At 40.3% G+C, this 20,302-nt stretch overlaps 1 long non-coding RNA gene across 1 annotated transcript in view; it reads left to right on the forward strand.

The window, feature by feature from the left end:
* LOC104663126 overlaps positions 1-17,279 on the forward strand; it is an 84,898-nt gene extending 67,619 nt beyond the window's left edge. Inside the window, exons 3-4 of the long non-coding RNA XR_748098.1 lie at positions 10,636-10,734; positions 14,749-17,279. This is a non-coding gene — a long non-coding RNA (uncharacterized LOC104663126). The remainder of the gene's footprint in view (positions 1-10,635; positions 10,735-14,748) is intronic.
* Positions 17,280-20,302: the final 3,023 nt, after the last annotated feature.

The raw sequence follows: 20,302 nt of genomic DNA on the forward strand, positions 1-20,302 counted from the left end.
TGTTTGTGGAAAATGAGTAATAATGCAAATTATCTGTGTTCCTAGAAATGTGTATTCTACAATTGATTACTATTCTGTGGATAGACCTATTTTCCATATATTTGTAAATTCATTTCAGCATTTTGTATTTGCCTATGTGTGTATTGCATTAAAGTGTTTACATGTGTGTACGACATATGTAACTGGTAGTAGCTTTGAACTGGTAGGAGAAGGCAAAAATACTGTTTTTGATCTTCATGGAATATTTATATGTTGACAAAAAAAAAAAAAAAAAAAAAAAAACACTCTGTAAAGTACCTAAAGAGGTTTATTCCGATTCAATATGATGGACCATGGCCCTTGAAACAGTCTCAAGAGGCCCTAAGAAAGTGTGCCCAAGGTGGTCAGGTGACAGTTTGCCTTTATACATTGTAGGGAGACAGGAATTGTAGGTAAAATCATAAAGCAATACATGGAAGGTGTACATTGGTTCAACCCAAAAAGACAAGATATCTTGAAGTGGGGGCTTACAGGTTGATATGGTTTAGCTCCGCGTTCCCACCCATATCTCATGTTGAATTGTAATCCCCACATGTTGAAGAAGGGGCCTGGTGGGAAGTGATTAAATCATGGGAGTGGACTTCCCGCTTGCTGTTCTCATGATGGAGTTATCATGAGATCTGGTTGTTTAAAAGGGTGTAGCACTTTACTCTCTCTCTCCTGTTCCATCATGGTAAGATGTGCTTGCTTCCCCTTCACCTTCCACCATGATTGTAAGTTTCCTGAGGCCTCCCAGCAATGCTTCCTGTACAGCTTGCAGAACTGCAAGTCAATTAAACCTATTTTCGTAATAAAATTATCCAATCTCAGGTAGTTCTTTGGAGCAATGTGGGAACAGACTAATACACAGGTCATAAGTGGATTCAAACATTTTATGGTTGACAATTGATTGAAAGAATTAAGCTTTGTCTGAAGGCTAAAGCCAGTAAAAGGGAGTGTTTGAGTTAAGATAAGGGGGTTGTGAAGGCCAAAGTTTTAGTTATGTAGATGAAGCCTCCAGTTAGTAACTTTAGAGAAAATAAATAACACCAAATATTTCTGTTTGAACCTTAAAAGGTGTTAGACTCTTAGTTAATCTCTCCTAAATCCAGGAAAGTCCTGGCTGCATTCATGGAGATTCTCTACAGATGCAAATTTCCTTCATGAAATTTGGCTTTGCAGGGCCATTTTAAAACATATCAAAGAAATATATTTGAGATATAATATTTGTATTTCCTTCAGAGTCTGCTATCTGTCACGTCAGTCAGATTGGAATTTGATACCTTATTGCCACAGAGTCCATTCAGTCAGTCTCATGATCTCCATTTTAACGTCAATAATGGTCAGTTGTGCCTAAACTCCAAAAGGGAGGGGGTGTAACAAGGTATATTCATTCTCCCTTCCCTTCCCATCACAGCCTGGAATGCAGTTTTTCAGGTTTCTTTGTAGTCCCTTTAGCCAAGAGGGAGTGCATTCAGTCAGTTGGGAGACTTAGGTTTTTATTTTTGGTTTACATTAATAAATGTGTTTTTCTAAATTTTAGCTCTGTCAAGATTAAATGTATAATTTAAAAAATACATCCCAATTTTTAAAAAATCTTTCAAGAGATTAAGGAACACACACATTCCAGACCATTTCCTGTTTTCTCAACTTGATGCTTAGGAAAGTGTTGTATAGGCATCAGGAGACCAAGAAAAGTGGGAAGCCTAATTGGCACATCCAACTCTGGAAACCTGGGATCCAAAGTCATTTATCGGGAGTAATTCTGTATGTGGCTCTGATAGGCCTTCTTGGAGAATTGATGAAAAGAAATTAAGGTGGCATTCTTGGACACTCAAATGTAGACTCCTAAATAAAGTTGACAAAGTCTTCCCCTAACTTGAGAGAAAAGTGCCCAAGTAGACAGGGAAAACACCTCAGAGTAGAATAATCCCTAGGTTCGTTTTGTGGGTGCTGTATTTGGATCCTGGTTAGAGGTGAGCATAAAGGAAAGACTTTAGTTAGTTTCTTTAAAATGTCCTGTGGTTCTTCTGGAGAGAATTTGACACCATGTGCTCCACAGCAGGGCTACTGCAATAGAAGGTGCTACAATTTCTTTTTAAGAGCCCGCATGCATACACCAGGAAAATTTAAAAGATCAATGCTGGTAGCAGAGAGAATTCTTTCATTGATGATCTGTAGACTTGGAACCAATGTGAGTCACTAGGTGAGTGTTGAATGAAGTCATGGCATGCAGGATAACATGACTTAGTTCAGGCAGGGAAGTAAGACAGCCATAAGGGACCATTTCTGTGGGCTACCAAGGACTCTGCCAGGGAAATGATGTAGACTTGAGGGAAGTCTCAGAGACTCTGCAAAGTGGGGCCTGAAAATAACAGAACAATGAGTTTATTCCCTGGTCTTTGAATTCCTCACATCTTATGGTCAGAGCCTGGGGGAGCAGAGTAATATTCGTACTATCCCCGTGACTGTTAGTGGATCCTTAACTTCTCACCATTGCTGAAGCTGGTGTGACCAGAGGAAACAAGAGTTGGCCAAAAGATATGGCCAGAAGATTCTAACAGAGCTTCAGGAGAGCGTTATACACATGGATCAAAGGGAAACTTTCAGGTCAATGGAAAATTAAAACAAAGAAGAATAGTCACTTTTTTAAAAATTTATTTTTTGAGACAGGGTTTTGCTCTGTCACCCAGGCTGGAGTGCAGTGGTGTGATCATGACTCACTGCAACCTTCATCTTCTGGGCTCAATCAATCGTTCTTCCTCAGCCTTCTGAGTAGCTGGGACCACAAGAGTGTGACAGCATGCCCAGCTAATTTTTGTGGGTGTTTTGTTTTGGTTTGTTTTGTTTTGTAGAGGTCAGTTCTTGGTAGGTTGCCTACGCTGGTCTCGAACTCCTGGGCTCAAGCAACCAGCTCAATTCAGCCTCCCATAGTGCTGAGATTATAAGCATGAGCTACCTGCTCGGCCAATAGTCATTTTTCTTTTTATTTGTTTTCTTTCTATTTTTATTTCTTCTGACTTTAAAAGAAAGTAAATTGTGTGTGTGTGTGAGGTTGTAGACTAAAATGTTTATCTCCCCTTAAATTCATGTCGAAGGTCTAATCCCTAATGTAATTGATGATATTTGCAGGCAGGGCATTCTGGAGGTAATAGGTTTGGATGAGATCTTGAGGATGGAGTCCCCGTGTAGAGATTAGCATTTTTATTAGAAAAGGAAGAAATCGGAGCACTCTCTCTGCCCATACACATACACCAAGGAAAAACGGATGAGCACATGGCAAGAAGACAGCTACAAGACAGGAAGAGGGCCCTCACCCGACACCACATCTGCTGGCACTTTGATCTGGTACCTCCCAACCTCCAGAACTGTGAGAAATATTTGTTGTGTAAGCCACCAATACATATACATATATAGAATACAGCCACCACCGATTCCTATCCAATCCCATTTTCTCTCAGGAAGAAAATATTTTGTGTGTTTTTAGTAGAGACGAAGTTTCACCATCTTGGCCAGGCTGGTCTTGAACTCCTGACCTCATGATCCACCCGCCTCAGCCTCCCAAAGTGCTCGGATTACAGGTGGGAGCCACTGTACCCAGCCCTGTCTTGGACTCTTTCTATGTATTTTCATGTGCTTACGTTATTCCCCTTGGAGGTATGTTACTTAACCTCTGTGCCTCACTTTCTTCATCTCTAATGTGGATAATAATAGTTCACTTTCTAAGAAGCAATTGTGTGTTTCCAATGAGATAGCATATATAAAGTCATTGTTACAGTGATGGGCACATTGGGAGTTTTCAAACTTTCTTCAGGCTGAATCTTGCTATATAGTTTGGTTTTATTTTCTGTTTTTTACACAAATGGAATCATGCTCTTCATGTCTTTGTGACACCTGCTTTTTCATTTAGCAATATGTCTAAGATATCTTTTTTGTCCAAATATGTAGCTCTACCTCCATCTTTATCATTATTGTGTAATTTTGTGTGTGTGTGTTTGTTTTGAGAGGGAGTCTTACTCTGTCACCCAGACTGGATTGCAGTAGCACGATCTCAACTCACTGCAACCTCCACCTCCCGGGTTCAAGCAATTCTGTCTTAGCCTCCTGAGTAACTGGGACTACAGGTGCATGCCACCATGCCCAGCTAATTTTTATATTTTTAGTAGAGATGGGGTTTTACCATATTGATCAGGCTGGTCTCGAACTCTTGACCTCAGGTGATCCACCCATCTCGGCCTCCCAGTGTGTTGGGATTACAGGCGTGAGCCACCGCACCCAGTCATTATTGTGTAATATTTTATGGGATGACTGTACCACAGAAAATTTACCATTTCATTTTGTTTAGTTTGCTGTCAATTCATCAGAGTGACAGATAATAAATACTTCAATAAACCCTGTTGCATAAACATATGGATTCTTCTCCAGGATAAATGCCTAGAAGAGGAATTCCTGCACAGAAGGCTATAGTCATCACTAATTTTGATAGACATTGTGGTTCTTAAAAAAAATAACTTCTACAGGGACAAATTATATGTTTCCTAACCATATGAATTTGGGTTTTTCTACTTTTATTTCAGTGAGGTCTGGGGACACAGCTTGTCATACTTAATGTGAGGCATGAGAATCCGATTGGTACCAGTGTGTATGGCCCCTTTGTTACTAACACTTTCATACACATTATATCTACAACAGGAATGTGGAATCACAGTCCTGTCTCAGAAAGAGGGCACAGTTCACTATAGAATATAAAATTAGAGCTCATGTGGATTACAGATAGGAGTCCTAAAAATCCCCAGGTGTAAAGAACATAGTTATAGCAACCAGAATTGTTATTATAAGAAAACAAAATAAAAGTTTCTGGGGGCAGTTAGGCTGCCTTCTTACTCTCTTCTTCCAGCCCACCGGGCACCCCTTTAGCAGCTGGTAACATTCTTAACAGAATTAGAGGACAGAAAGGAAGGCAAGCAATCTGCTTCATCCATGCCTTCAACAAGCCTACACCAAGCCATCAGAATGCGATGTCCATCTGACACTAACCATCTGTTCTCAAACCCTCCAGCCACTGTTGAGAACTCACTCTTATATTTAGTGATTCTTAGCGTAAAGCAGCCATTGCTTTTCTAGGAGAAAATTAAATAATGATGACCAAAGAGACAATGACTCTAGTACATTATTCCCTCAGCAAAAGCTCTTCAGATGTTTCAAGGCATTTATTTTATTGCCAATCATACTTTTCTTTCTTGAAATCTTATCTTCCTATGAAGATAAGGGAACTCTTTAACTCTTCTTTATACTATTTATACGATTTCTTTTCAAGTTTTCCATAGGCCACTTGGTGTGAAACTAAAAATTTTAAAAGCATCCAATCAGATATTAGTTTTATAAAATGTGGGTGTTTTTTCCTTTTGTTTTTGTTTTTTGGTTTGTTTTGAAATATGCTGGTGAATTCCAATAAGAAGTTTTCAACATTAGAAATGTGATACCATATTAACTGATTTATTAGGAACTTATTTTTGTTTGTTTTCCTTTTCTTTTAGCAATTCTCTGCAGAAAAGCAGATAACTTATTTCTCAATTCTAAATGCTATTTTGCCTTCACAGTCCTATATTAACACCCTGAAGTCATACTCTTCAAATAAGGGTGACACATTGTAAAGGAGGAAAATAGAGAGAGAAATGAAGAAAAACATGGAACGATAAGGAGATTAAAATGTTTTTTTTCTGAATGTCTCCCTAGTTTTAACTAGTTTGTAATTAATAAATCACTTGGAGTAGCCTGACATATTTGATTATACAAACCACATTTTGTAAGTTTAGCTTGGACCACAGGAAGTTTCAGTGCTCAAAGATAGATGTTCTTTCTTTCTTTCTTTCTTTCTTTCTTTCTTTCTTTCTTTCTTTCTTTCTTTCTTTCTTTCTTTCTTTCTTTCTTTCTTTCTTTCTTTCTTTCTTTCTTTCTTTCTTTCTTTCTTTTTCTGGCTTTATCCTTTTTAAAATGGCCCAGGTGAGGGTTTCCTTGCACGTACTTTAAGCAGTTTAGAGGTTAATTGTGGTCATGCATTATGGTTTAAAACTCTTTGTCTCCTGGGGTTTGAGTGCCAAGGAAGAGTGGTCAGGGGGAGATTTCAGTGAAGAATATTCCTCTTCCCACCCAACTTCGACTTAACATCGGAAATGTAGACAGGCAGATGAAGAATCCAGATGAGACCAACGTGCTAGCTTTGTTATTAATAAAAACGAGTCTGGGTGACATGGTTTAGATATAGGACAAATGGTCTTGCTGAAACTTCTCCTCGAATGAGGCTAACTTAGCCAGTCACAGGGCATCCTGAGCAGGAGCAGCTCTCTGGTGGAGACTGCCCTGAGAAACACCTTCCTCAGGAAGGGACTGAACCAAACCTGGGAAGCCAGGAGTATAACTCTGGGGAAGTTCTTTGACATGATAACAGGAGGGGTGAAACATATGTGATAGTTTCACCATAACATTTGACTATTTTTTTTATTGTGATAAAATACACCTAACTTGAAATTTACCATTTTAATCACAAGGTGCACTTTTAATGCAAACCTTTTAAAGTACACAATTCGGTGGCATTAAGTACCTTCACAGTGTTGTACAGCCACTACCACTATCACCAGAACATTTTCATCACCTCTCCAAAAAACTCCTTATGCATTAAATAGTCACTCCCCTGCCCCCCAGCCTTTGGCAACCACCAGTCTGCATCCAATCTCTATGGATTTATCTAGTCTAGATGTTTCATATACATGAAATCACACATTATTTGGCCTTTTGTATCAAGCTTCAATCATGTTGTAGAATGGATCAGAACTTCACTTTTTATGGCTGAATAATATTCCATTGTATGAATATACCACATTTTGTCTGTTAATCTGTCGATGAACATTTGAATTGTTTCCACCTTTTGGCTTTTGTAAATAATATGCTGTGAACATTTGTGTACAAGCTTTGGCTTGAACTTCTGCTTTCAGTTCTTTTGTGCATATACCCAGGAGTGAAATTGCTTGTGTTTTATGGTAATTTTATATTTAAATTTTGAGGAATCACTAAGCTTTTCCACCGCAGCTGCACCATTTTACATTTCTACCAGCAAGGTATGAGAGTTCCAGTCTCTCTACATCCTCCCCAATACTTGTTTTCCTTTTTGTACTCATACAGCCATCCTAGTGTGTGTGAAATGGTAGCTCATTGTGGTTTCGATCTGTGTTTCCCTAATGACTAAGGATTTTGAATGCCTTTTCAGGTGCTTGTTGGCCATTTGGATAACTTCTTTGGTAAAATGTCTTTTCAAGTTTTCTGACCATTTTTTAATTGGTTGATTTGACTTTTTGTTATTATGTTGTAAATGCTCTTTGTGTATTCTGAATAATAGACCCCATCATATATATAATTCACAAATATTTTCTTCCATTCTATGGGTTGTCTTTTCCCTCTCTTGATAGTGTCCTTCAATGCATAAAATTTTTAGATGAAATCCAACTCATCTATCCTTTTTTTGTTCCTTATGCTTTTGATGTCATATCTAAGAAAACATTGCCAAAGCTAAGATCATAAAGATTTATCCCATGTTTTCTTCTAAGAGTTTCATAGTTTTAGCTCTGAAATCTGATTTTCCAAAAATTAAAAAAAAAAAAACCTTTTTCTAAACATCAACTTTACTGAAGTATAATTTACATATGATAAAATGCACTCATACCATTTGACCCAGCAATCCCATTACTGGGTATATACTCGAAGGATTATAAATCATTCTATTATAAAGACACATGCACACGTATGTTTATTGCAGCACTATCTACAATAGCAAAGACTTGAAACCAACCCAAATCCCCATTAGTGATAGACTGGATAAAGAAGATGTAGCACATATACACCACGGAACACTATGAAGCTATAAAAAAGAATGATCATGTTCTTTGCAGGGACATGGACAAAGCTGGAAGCTATCGTTCTCAGCAAACTAACACAGGAGCAGAAAACCAAACACTGCATGTTCTCACTCATAAGTGGGAGTTGAACAATGAGAACACATGGACACAGGGAGGGGAATATCACACACCGGGTCCTGTTGGCGGATGGGAGGCAAGGGGAGGGAGAGCATTAGAACAAATACCTAATGCACGTAGGACTTAAAACCTAGGTGATGGATTGATAGGTGCAGCAAACCACCATGGCACATGTATACCTATGTAACAAACCTGCACATTCTGCACATGTATACCAGAACTTAAAGTAAAATTTTAAAAATGCACTCATTTTAAGTATACAATTTAATGAGTTAGGCAATTGTCTACCCCAATAAAGACATGAACATTTCCATTACCCTAGAAAGCTTCCTTGACTCCCTTGCAGTCAGTCTTCCCGACCCTCCTATCTATACAATCACTGATCTGATTTCTATCACTATAGATGAGCTTTATCTGGTCTAGAATCTCAAATAAACAAAATCATACAAATGATATACTCCTTTGTGTCAGATTTCTTTTTCTCAGCATAATATTTTTTTATTCATTTATGTTGTTGCTTCTATTAGTAATTTGTTCCATTTTATTACTTAGTAGTATTCAATTGGATGAATGTACTACAACTTATTTATCCTTTTACCTTTTGGGATGAATAGTTTTTTTTTTTAAATAAAAATAATGTTTGTGTATCCCTTTCATTATAAAACCAAAACAGGTTTTGGATAGAAAAATTAAAACATGTAGGCCACAAAGAGAGAAAAAATTATAAGCTCATATTTTACTATGGAAACTTTAACACTTTGATGTATAGCTTCAGAACTCTTTCTGGGATTGTGTATAGGTACATTTCTATTTATAAGATATTTGAAACTTTTTCCTATTTTTTTCATGAAATTTACCTAAACCTCCAATGCTGAAATTAAAAAACCAAACAAACAAAAAAAGCACTAAGGTCCCCTAATGAGACAAAGAGTCAGTCCCTGAGACTAGACACCTTACCCCAAGACTTAGTAAGAGGTGACAGAATCCTCACCCCCCGGCCAGGCACCATCCCAATGCTCCTTCCTTCAGAGTCTGTATAAGCAGAGGAAGGGGGAAGTATTGAGGTTGTTGGCTTTGTAGGTTATTTAGATTCAGAGTAAGAATAATTTTGTGTGTGTCTTTTTGTCTAGTGAGGTGGTCATGCACTTTCCTCTTCAAAGTCAAGTGAGGCAGCTCCAAGGAAATTACTGAAGCATCTTGGGAGTATTTGCAACAAGAAATGACTGGCCTATGCTCCCATTGGATGTCTACTCAGGTGGCGGACTGGCTTGCCTGACTCTGCCTAATTGGAAAAGTAAATGAACCAGAGAGCAGGGTACCAAGAGGGGATGTCAGTGGGGCCGCTTGCATCTGCACAATGGCACTGGCATGTCCGGAAGGCCTGTGCCTCCTGTGTGCTCACGGGGGAACCACAGAAGGTACCAGAGGAGAGATCATCTTGCTCCACTTAGAAGGAGATCCAGGAGGAAAGCCCATGTGATTGTGTATGGCGGAAATTGACAGGGAGTGGAAGGGTGGATCTATCACATCAGGGAAGTGTGCAGTTGGCAGGCATAGTGAGGCTCTGCTAGGAGCTCTTGAAGGGTCTGCATTTGGCTACCCACTCCATAGAGGGCAGTGCTGTCAGCGTGTTTTAACCAGAGCAGCAAAGACTCCAGCAAGGAGATGACTGTGACCATGGCCAAATCATCAAGGAAAAAGACAGTCTCTCTTGTCTCCTCCCCTTAAGAAGAAAAGCAGGCCCTCCCTTCACCTTCCAAATGTCTCAAGCTGACAACCAGGGGGCAGGTGATGACATTGGAGTTGGATTGAGATTGGAAATTTAAAATGGAGAATATTTGATAACTGAAAGTGACTAGAAATATATGGGATCTGATGCTGTTAAAGAAAAAAGGAATGGGACCCAAAAGGCTTTGTGGAAAGCAGTATGTAGAAGGAAAAAAAATCTGATATTAAAGATAACTATTACACAAACATAACAACACACTAGTACTATTATTATACTTGTATTCTTTAGTAAACTGTTTTATATAAAACCTAGCAATGTATAGTGAACACTGACCATGCCTATGTGTATTCATCTAAGACATCATGTTTAATAGTGGAATCGTATTCCATTACATGCGGGTACCACAATTTAGAGGTAGACATTTACAGTGTTTTCATTCTTTTAGGACAAATATCATTATCATTAATATTTGCACACACTCTTAAATAATTCCTTAGGTGACAATCTAGAAATAGAATTGCTAGATCAAAGATACATGTCTAACTATTAACAAAATGCCCAACAATATTATACTAGCTTATGCAACCACCAGCACTAAGAAAGCCTTCTTTTTTTTATGTTTTATTTTTTGACCAGTTAGTTAGATTTCTTTTGTGAACTGTCCCTCACCCCAATCCCATTGTATTTTGTATGAAGCAGGCTGGCTATGCAGAACATATGGCTCTGCACTTCACTAGCCACATATATCTGTAGTCCACGTTTAGTCAACAGGGATATTTGCAAATTCATTGTTGCCCTATGCCTTTCAGAAGCTTGGCCACATAAACAGGAATTCATGGAGGGCTAATCTTTCCCTCACAGATACTTTGAATTTCATTGTTGTATCAAGCCAGCTGATTTGGGAGCTGAGTTCCTGGATAGGCATACCATCCATAGTGTTTTACTAGAGTGAAATCACAGGTGATATCATCATTCTATATTAAGAGAAATTATAAACGTCCACTCTGTGAAATCTGTCACATGTATAGAAAGAGGATACTGTCTTTTTCTTTTCTTTTCTTTTTTTAGATGGAATCATGCTCTGTCACCCAGGCTGGAGTGCAGTGGCACGATCTTGGCTCACTGCAACCTCCACCTCCTGGGTTCAAGCAATTTTCCTGCCTCAGCCTTCCAGGTAGCTGGGATTACAGGTGCACACCACTACACCCGGCTAATTTCTGTATATCTTTTTTAGTAGTGACAGGGTTTCACCGTGTTGACCAGGCTGGACTCGAACTCCTGACCTCAGGTGATCTGCCTGCCTCGGCCTCCCAAAGTGCTGGGATTACAGGCCGGCGTGAGCCACTGCACCCGGCCTACTTCATTTTTTTTATTCAGTCTCCTTTCTATGAGGAGCCCTGGGGAAATTGCCTTTAGTCTCACTGCAAGAAATGGTTGTTCGTTTCCTGAAATAATTTTATTTAATTATATGGATACTATGACACTTTAAAGACATTTTTAGGAAAATCAGGTTTTGGCCCACATTCAGCAAGAGGAAAATATTTCATGGCATACATTCATGTAACTTTTTCATTCTGGCTGAGGGCTACTTTGCTCAACCTTTCCCTTCCTCCCTTCCTCCCTTCCTCCCTTCCTCCCTTCCTCCCTTCCTCCCTTCCTCCCTTCCTCCCTTCCTCCCTTCTCCCTTCCTCCCTTCCTTCCTTCTCCCTTCCTCCCCCTTCCTTCTCCTTTCCTTCCTTCCTTCCTTCATTCCTTCCTTTCCTTCTTTTTTTCCTTTTCTTTCTTTCTTTTCTTTCTTTCTTCTTTCTCTCTCTCTTTCTTCCTTCCTTCCTTCCCTCCCTCTCTCTCTCCTTCCTTCCTTCTTTCCTTTCTTTTGACAGGGTCTTGCTTTGTGGCCCAGGCTAAAGTGCAGTGGCACCAGAAGGGCTCACTGCAGCTCTGACCTCCTGGACTCAGGTGATCCTCCCACCTTAGCATCCTGAGTAGCTGGGACTACAGGCACGTGCCACCACACCCAGCTAATTTTTGTACTTTTTGAACAAGATCATGTCTTTTGCAGGGACATGAATGGAGCTGGAAGCCGTTACCCTTAGCAAACTAACACAGAAACAGAAAACCAAACACCACCTGGTCTCACTTATAAGTGGGAGCAAAGTGATGAGAACACATGGCCGATAAAGGGGAACAGCACATACTGGGGCCTATTGAGAGTCACGGGTGGGAGGCGGGAGAGGATCAGAAAAATAACTAATGGGTACTAGACTTAATACCTGGGTGATGAAATAATCTGTACAACAAACCCCCACGACACACATTTATCTATGTAACAAACATGCACATGTACCCCTGGACTTAAAAGTTTAAAATAAATTTTTTAAAACTTTTTGTAGAGATGAAGTCTCCCTATATTGCGCAGGCTGGTCTCGAACTCCTAAGCTCAAGTGATCCTCCCACCTCAGACTCCCAAGGTGCTGGGAATACAGGCATTCCTGTGCCCGGCCTCATATATTTCCTTTTTTATCTTGAAATACAAACACATCTTTCTCGTCCTCCTTGAGTCCTCTTTTAAGTAAGTCTGGAATAAATAAATAATATTTATTTTAGGTTGGTACAAAAGTACATTACTTTTAATGACAAAAACCACAATAACTTTTGCACCAATCTAATAATATTAAGTGATCAAAAGATAAATCCCTTAAAAATAAGAAAACTGTTGCGAGGCTGAGGTGGGCCAATCAGGAGGTCAGGAGATCGAGACCATTCTGGCTAACACGGTGAAACACCGTCTCTACTAAAAAATACAAAAAAATTCACTGGGCATGGTGACGGGCACCTGTAGTCCCAGCTACTTGGGAGGCTGAGGCAAGAGAATGGCGTGAACCTGGGAGGCAGAACTTGCAGTGAGCTGAGATTGTGCCACTGCATTCCAGCCTGGGCTACAGAGCAAAACTCTGTCTCGAAAAAAAAAAAAAGAGAGAAAGAAAAGAAAAGAAAAAGAAAAAGAAAAGGAAACTGGGGCTGAAGTAGCAGGGATCTTCTTTCTAGGCACAGAGGCAGATGGGAGGGCCTGTCAGGAAGAGGGCTAGTAATTGGGGATAAAGACATTTAGATGCCATCACATTTCAGTTTGGGCTTTTTAACTGGAAAGATGCTTTGCTTTGCAGTTCTTTAAAGGAATCACAGGCTTTGTGACAGAGGAGGCGGGGGCTGAAAAATTCCTGTGCGCTGTTTAGCTAGAAAACAACGTGAGGCCCCTGTGAGAAGACGCAGACGGCTGCGTGCTTGGGACCAGCTAGCTCTCAATTCCACATTCCAAAAACAGAATGACTAAGAGTCCCTCAGGCTTTTCCCTACACTGGTCAGGAGGGTCTGAGAGGGGAAGGGCAGGGCGAGAGGCAGGACAGGATCTCGATGGTTATTGGTCAGGGAAAGCTGCGTCTGTGCCTGGAGCACTCCTTGCTCTGTGTTTCTTAGGAAGTGTGGAGGCAAGCACCGGCAAGCACCGACCAGAAGGGGAGGGCGCAGAGCATCACTTTCTCTTTGGCGGTTGTTCATTTTCCGCAGTCCTTGTTTTAGACTATTTCTTCAATTGATGAGTAATTTTGGTTTTTTTTTTTTTTTTTTGATTTTAAAATGTTTAACCAACAACTAAAAATCGTATGTATTCAAGGTTACATGACGATTTGCAATACCTATGTATAGTATAATGATTACCACAATCAAGTTAATTAACAGGTCCATCACCACCCACAGTTACCCTTTGTGTGTGTGTGTGTGTGTGTGTATGTGTGTGTGTGTGTGTGTCTCGAGGACACTTTAAATCTTTTCAAACTTCACCTAAATATACAGTATTATTAACTATAGCCACCATTAGACTTCCAGAACTTATTCATCTTATAACTGAAACTTTGTACCTGTTGACCAACACTTCTCCATTGTCCTCACCACCGGCCTCTGGCAACCACTCTTCTATTCTCTATTTCTACTCTCTTTTCCACATATGAGTGAGATCATGCAGTATTTGTCTTTCCATGTCTCACTGACTTCACTCAATATCATGCTCTCCATGTTTGTCCGTGATGTCAACCAATAGCAGGCTATTTCTTTTTAAGGTTGAATAATATTCCATCAGATATATGTGTGTGTGTGTATATATATACGTACACATACACACACACATATACATATCATGTTTTCTTTATGCATATTCACCTGTAAACGGACACTTAGGTTGTTTCTATGTCTTGGCTGTTATGAATGCTGCAATGAACATGAATTGAAATACTGATTTCATTTCTTTCGGACATATATTCAGAGACGGTTGGATCATATGGTAGTTCTATTTTTTTAATTTTTAAAGGAAACTCCATACTGTTTTCCTTAATGGCCGTACCAATTACATTTCCGTCAACAATGCAAAAGGGTTCAATTTTCTGATAAGAGTGATTTTTAAGGCTGGGCACAGTAGCTCATACCTATAATCCCAGCACTTTGGGAGGTCTCCCAAAGTGCTGGGATTATAGCTGTGAGTCAGGAAGATCTCTTGAGCTCAGGAATTTGAGACCAGTCTGGGTAACATAGGGAGACCTTGTCTCTACTAAAAATTTTTTAAAAAGTAGTCAGACACAGTGGTACACACCTGTAGTCCCAGCTATTTAGGAGGCTGAGGTAGGAGAACCACTTGAGCCCAGAAGTTCATGGCTGCAGTAAGCCATGCTTGTACCACTGCACTCCAGCCTAGGCAACAGAGTGAGACCCTGTCTCAAAAAAAAAAAAAAAAAAAAAAAAAAGAGTGATTTTGGACTTAGATCTGTTTTCTAAAAGATGAATTTCTCCTTTAATACATATAAAATAATTTTAAAAGAGGAACAGTAAATTTTTAAAAAAGGATTAGGTTGGGTGGAGGCTGTGGTACTTGTTCCTGGTTGCATACATACAAATACCAAACACCATTCTTCTTATTCTTCTCTTCAGGATAGGCTCAGCTGTAGCAAACTACATCAAATCTCAGAGGCTTCAAAAGACTAAAGTTTCTTTCTCACTCATGCCACACATCTACTGAGGGTCATGTGGGGTTCTGCTGAGTGATGTTCTCCATCCAGGATCCCAACCAGGTTCCCAGCTGGTAGAGCAGCCTCCACCTGGAACATTGCCTGAGATATTGGAAGGGTACACCAAGGCAATGGTGAAGCTCAAAGTGGCTCCTAATGGCTGACCAGAATCAGCTTTCATATCTCCTTGGCCAAAGCAAGTCTCTTGGCCATAGCTAATTCCCAGCAGGTGAAGACATGATTTCTTCCATCCAGAAAGAGAGAAAGCCAGAACATCTTAAACAGCTCTGGTGACTATCATATCCTTTTCTTTTAAGCTAAATATGAGATTCTTTTATAGCAACTATGGCATTCAAGACGTCCCCAGTACTGTCACAGTGGAGTTTACCTTACAGAATTGGGCTACTCTAAGTGACCACCTGTTGCCTCAAAGGGTAAGAGGTCTAATAGAAAGAAGTGTACTCCAGAATTGTAAGTCTTCTAGATTCTGCAACTGGAAGAGTAAGTGGATAAGAATAGCCAAGAACGTGTGAAAGAAGAATTTGTGAAAGTTAATTTGTAATGAGGACAATCATAAATTCTTCCTGAGTTAGGTCTCCTTATGTGCAAGATTCCCATCTGCCAAGGGGGACAAGATACAACATGGGAATCCCAATGGACGTGGATGCGAAGTAGAGGTAAATTTGCCTCTTCTAGACACACAATATCTGGTAGAAGAAATGGAGAAAAAGGCAAGGGCAGACAACCAGAGGGAGGGGTAGTGATTCTGGCGAAAACAGAAGGTAGAGTATATTCATTCTAATTTAATAAAACTATGGAAGGTGACCCTCTTGAAGGCTGCCTCCACACCCACCAATCAAGGCTCCATCAATGTAAACTGACAATCCATCATGGTAGTGCCCAGAGAGCCATGATTATTTATCATGTTATGGACAGATTGGCATAGGCCCTGAGGGATACTCAAAGGCCAGTGGAACTGCTGTGAGGCCCTTGTGTTGGGGTGATATCTAGCATAGCAGACTCCTCTAGGTTGATATCCTAGGCCAGAGGGAACAGCTGGACAATGTCACATTGGTTCTGAGAGGTACATGGCACTTGCACAAGCCAGACTGGAGCTAAGTCAGCCAGGGAGGCTGTCAGGCCCTAACCACATTAAGGATGGCCAAATCATTTTCCACTAGGGACCAGCTTGAGCTGTAAATGACCAATAGGACAAATGGTGTCATCCAGAGGACCCAACCACCCAGATCTGAGACATAGTAAGCCTCCTTCATCCACCCAGACATACGTTAGGAAACTGAAAGAGGAAGAGAGGAGCCCCTAGAGACTGGGTTTTTGCGTAGAAGGAACTGAATAATTTAAAGAGTGTTCAGTTTCTGAGGTCAGACTGAGATGAATGAATGGAAATGAGGGGTCACAAGGAAGATCAGCTCACCGAGAGCAGTAGTTCTCAACCCCAGCTGTACATTGCACTTTAGAAATGCCCAGAGCTTTCAGAAAACACTGCCCCCCACCCCAACCACAACTATTATGTTGGAATTGCTGGTGGTGGGCTTAGATATGGGTATAGGCGCATATGTATGCAACAACACGTATGTATGTAATTTCTCCAATGTTTATAATGTACAAATATGAATTATCTGATTGAAATAAACAGTGTCACTAAGGGCATGCCCTGGCAGATGCTCAGGGCTGGTGGAATTGGCTCCAAAACTTTTGCTGTTGACTCCCATTCCCCACTGGGAAAAGCCTAATACCTGACTCCCTGAACCTGGCCTTTAGCTTCAGGCTCTAAAGTCAGATCCCTTCCTTCTCCCTCTGGCTCAGTCTCCATCGACTCAACTAGTCCTGCCACCTCTTTCCTGCTTGACCCAGCCCTAGCACCCTACTCACTGGGGTGGCCATTATAGGCAGCTCCATGTAGACCAGTCAGTGTTTTGGCTGGAAAACAAACAGATGTCACTGAAAGAAGCTGATGGATCTTTCTCAGGACTGGCAGTTATCCACCATGAGGATGAAGGCCACATGGGGTATTGTCAAGGAGTGAGCGCACATCCAGTGAACTGGCTGATTCCTGCTGTGGCATGTGCAACCTACAGGCCCATGGATGTCAGATCTTCTACAGAAGGGAAGCCAGAATTCTAGATTTTTATCTGAAATTTATCAACATTTAAATACCAGTAAGGCATTCATTTTTTCTTGGATTGTATGTGCCAAATGAAAAATAAACCTATTTATGAGTTAGTCCCAGCCCCAGACTCTGGCCCTGGCCCCTGGAAAGCCTCTGGAACAGTAGGGATTGCTGGAAGAAGGGTGTGTGGAGGCCAAGGATCTGCTGCGCCTTTCCAGTCAGGTGGGTCACAATGAGACGGTTAAGTGTTTGAGCAGACTATGACCACACTAAAAGTGATGCTTCCCCTGGGGCAGTTTTACAAGAAAGATAATAAAAACCAACAACAAAAACAACGATGGTTATAATTTGGTTTTGCATAACTGCTTTAAGGAGGCCCTCAAAGCTTTACAGAATTCTTTAACCCTTTCAACATCTCTATGGGCAAGGAATATGGAAAGTGAAACCTTCATTTTATAGCTAGAGAAACAAATGTGGGGGAAAAGCCACTAAACGACCAAAAATCTCACATTATTTTCAGAGGTGGATACAAATCTGGGCTTAAGGACAACATTTTGTTGGTTATTTTGAATCCACTTAAGAAAAGAAAAATTTCAACATGACTTATTTGCTCACATCATCCCTCATAATTCTCACATCCCCTCCAGCCATCCACTCACATCCCCTTGTGCCCATTTTTCTGGGCTAAGTTCAGGTCAGTTGCTTTCCATGAAACCTCGCCGGGCTGTCCCAGGTCTCAGCTGACCCTCCCTCCATCCTCTGCGCCCTGGTATTTAGCATGAGGACAATTCATATCACAATTAGTCATGCCTGGTCTCCAGACCAGTTGATCTACCTACTGCTTGACACTGTGTTATTGCTCTGCGTTTTCATTGTGCTTTTTAAATGCTGCTCAACTCCTGTAACTCCTTCAAGGTTGAGATAGAATTTCATACAATGGCTTCTGGGTCCCTCTCAGGGCCTTGGACACAGCAGGTCTCAGAACATATTTCTCCCAATGCTTCCTTTATCTTAGCATCTGCTTTCAGTTCTCTAAAACAATAGAGTTAAGAAAACAATTGGGTGTGAACCGGCTCCTTGCCAGTTTTATGAATTGCACAAGTCTCCTCAACTGTAAGTTGGCGATAATAGTCCCTACTTCCTAAGGCTATGGTGAGGATGGTATAATTTAGGGTATATAAAAATGCTAGAACACCATTCTAGCCACAGTTAGCATTTTCTACATGTTAGCTGACTTTTTTGTTTGCTTGTTTTTTGTTTTTTAAGACTTAACTTTTTAAAAGCAGTTGTACATTCACAGCAAAATTCAGAGGAAAGTAAAGAGTTTCCCATGTGGCTGTTGCCCCTACATATGCATATCCTGCACTATTATCAACATCCCCTATCACAGGGGTCCCCAACTCTCAGGCCACAGAAGACCAGTACCAGTCTGTGGCCTGTTAGGAACTGGACTGCACAGTAGGAGGTGAGCAGTGGATCAGTCAGCATTACTGCCTGAGCTCCATGGCCTGCCAGATCAACTGTGGCATTAGATTCTCATAGGAGCTAACCCTACTGTGAATTGCTCATGTCAAGGATCTAGGTTGCATGCTCCTTATGAGAATCTAATGTCTGATGATCTGAGATGGAACAGTTTCACCCCAAAACCATCCCCCAAACCACCCCTGTCTGTGGAAAAATTGTCTCCCCTCAAACTGGTCCCTGGTGCCAAAACAGTTGGAGACAGCTGCCCTACCAGAATGGTACACTTGTTACAACCAATCTACCTGCTGCATTGACACATCATTCTCACCCAGAGATCATAGTTTACATCAGGGTTCACTCTTGGTGTTACACATTCAGTGGGTTTGGACAAATGTATAAGGACACGTATCTACCATTATAGTGTCATACACAGTAGTCTCACTGCCTAAACATTTTCTATGCACCACCTATTTTTTCCTCCTTCCACTCAAAACCCTGACAACCACTGTTTTTCCTTTACCAGAATGTCATATAGTTGGAATCATACAGTATGCAGCCCTTTCCTATTGGCTTCTTTCACTTAATAATATGGGTTTAAGTTTCCTCTGTGTCCTCTCATGGCTGGGTAGCTTTTCCTTTTGTGATGAATAATATTCTGTTGTCTGGAGGTACCACAGTTTTATTTATCCATTCACCCCAACAGACATCTTGATTGCTTCCACATTTTGACAATTATGAATAACTGCGAACCTGCACCCATATGCGAGTTTGTACATGATCACGAGTTTTAAACTCCTTTGGGTTAATTCCAAGGATTGCTGGATCGTATAGTAAGAGTAGCTTTAGTTTTATAAGAAACTGTCAAACTGTCTTCCAAAGTGGCTGTACCATTTCAAAGTCCCGTCAGCAATGAAAGAGAGTTCCTGTTGTTTCACCTCTTTGTCAGCGTCTGGTATTGTCAACGTTCTGAATTTTGGCCATTTGAATAGACATGCAGTGGAATCTCATTGTTATTTTAATTTGTATTACATATAGTGTGGAAAATCTTTTCATATGCTTATTTGCCACCTGTACATCTTCTTTGTTAAAGTGTTTGGCACATTTTTAAAACGGGTTGTTTGTTTTCTTTTTGTTGAGTTTTAGGAGTTTTTGGTATGTTTTGATAACAAGCCCTTATCAGATAAGTCTTTTGCAAATATTTCCTCCCAGTCTCTGGCTTGTCTTTTCATTCTCTTGACAGTGTCTTCCACAGAGCAGAAGTTTTAAAATTTAATGAAGGTCGGCTTATCAATTATTTTTAAATTTTTCTACATTCTTATTATTAGACTAGTGTCAGAGGTACTAAAACTTGCCCTAGTTAAAATGCAGCAGTAAACTTTTCATCTTTTTAAATCCCACACTAATATTTTGGGAGTTTCATTTTATGACATCTTCTCTGGTTTTGGATTACTTTCATTCATCCATTCTTTTAAAACAAACAAACAAACAAAAACAAAAACAAACAAAAAACGTATTTAGCACTTACTATAGGTCCAACATAGGGGAAACCACAGTGAATAAGATATGCAAGATTCCTGCATCCACAAGGCACTTCCAGTCTGGCAGGAATTAGGGTAGTAAACCAATTATTATAGGTGGAATAAATTTTGTAAATGGAGAAAAAGCAAGTGCTTGAAGGGCATAGCAGAGGGGACTAACCTGATCCAGAGGGTCTTACAATGCCTCCCTTAACCTCGAAAAATCTCCATAAAATTCCCATGACAATATATGGCCAAGGGCTATTGGTATTAGCAGGAAAGCTCCAAGCGTTAAAGCTTCAGTGGTTGAAATAAATTGACCAAAATTGAAAACAGTAACAAGTCCAACAACTTGTTCACTTTTG

Source organism: Rhinopithecus roxellana, chromosome 6, assembly GCF_007565055.1.
Source record: "Rhinopithecus roxellana isolate Shanxi Qingling chromosome 6, ASM756505v1, whole genome shotgun sequence".
NCBI lineage: Eukaryota > Metazoa > Chordata > Mammalia > Primates > Cercopithecidae > Rhinopithecus > Rhinopithecus roxellana.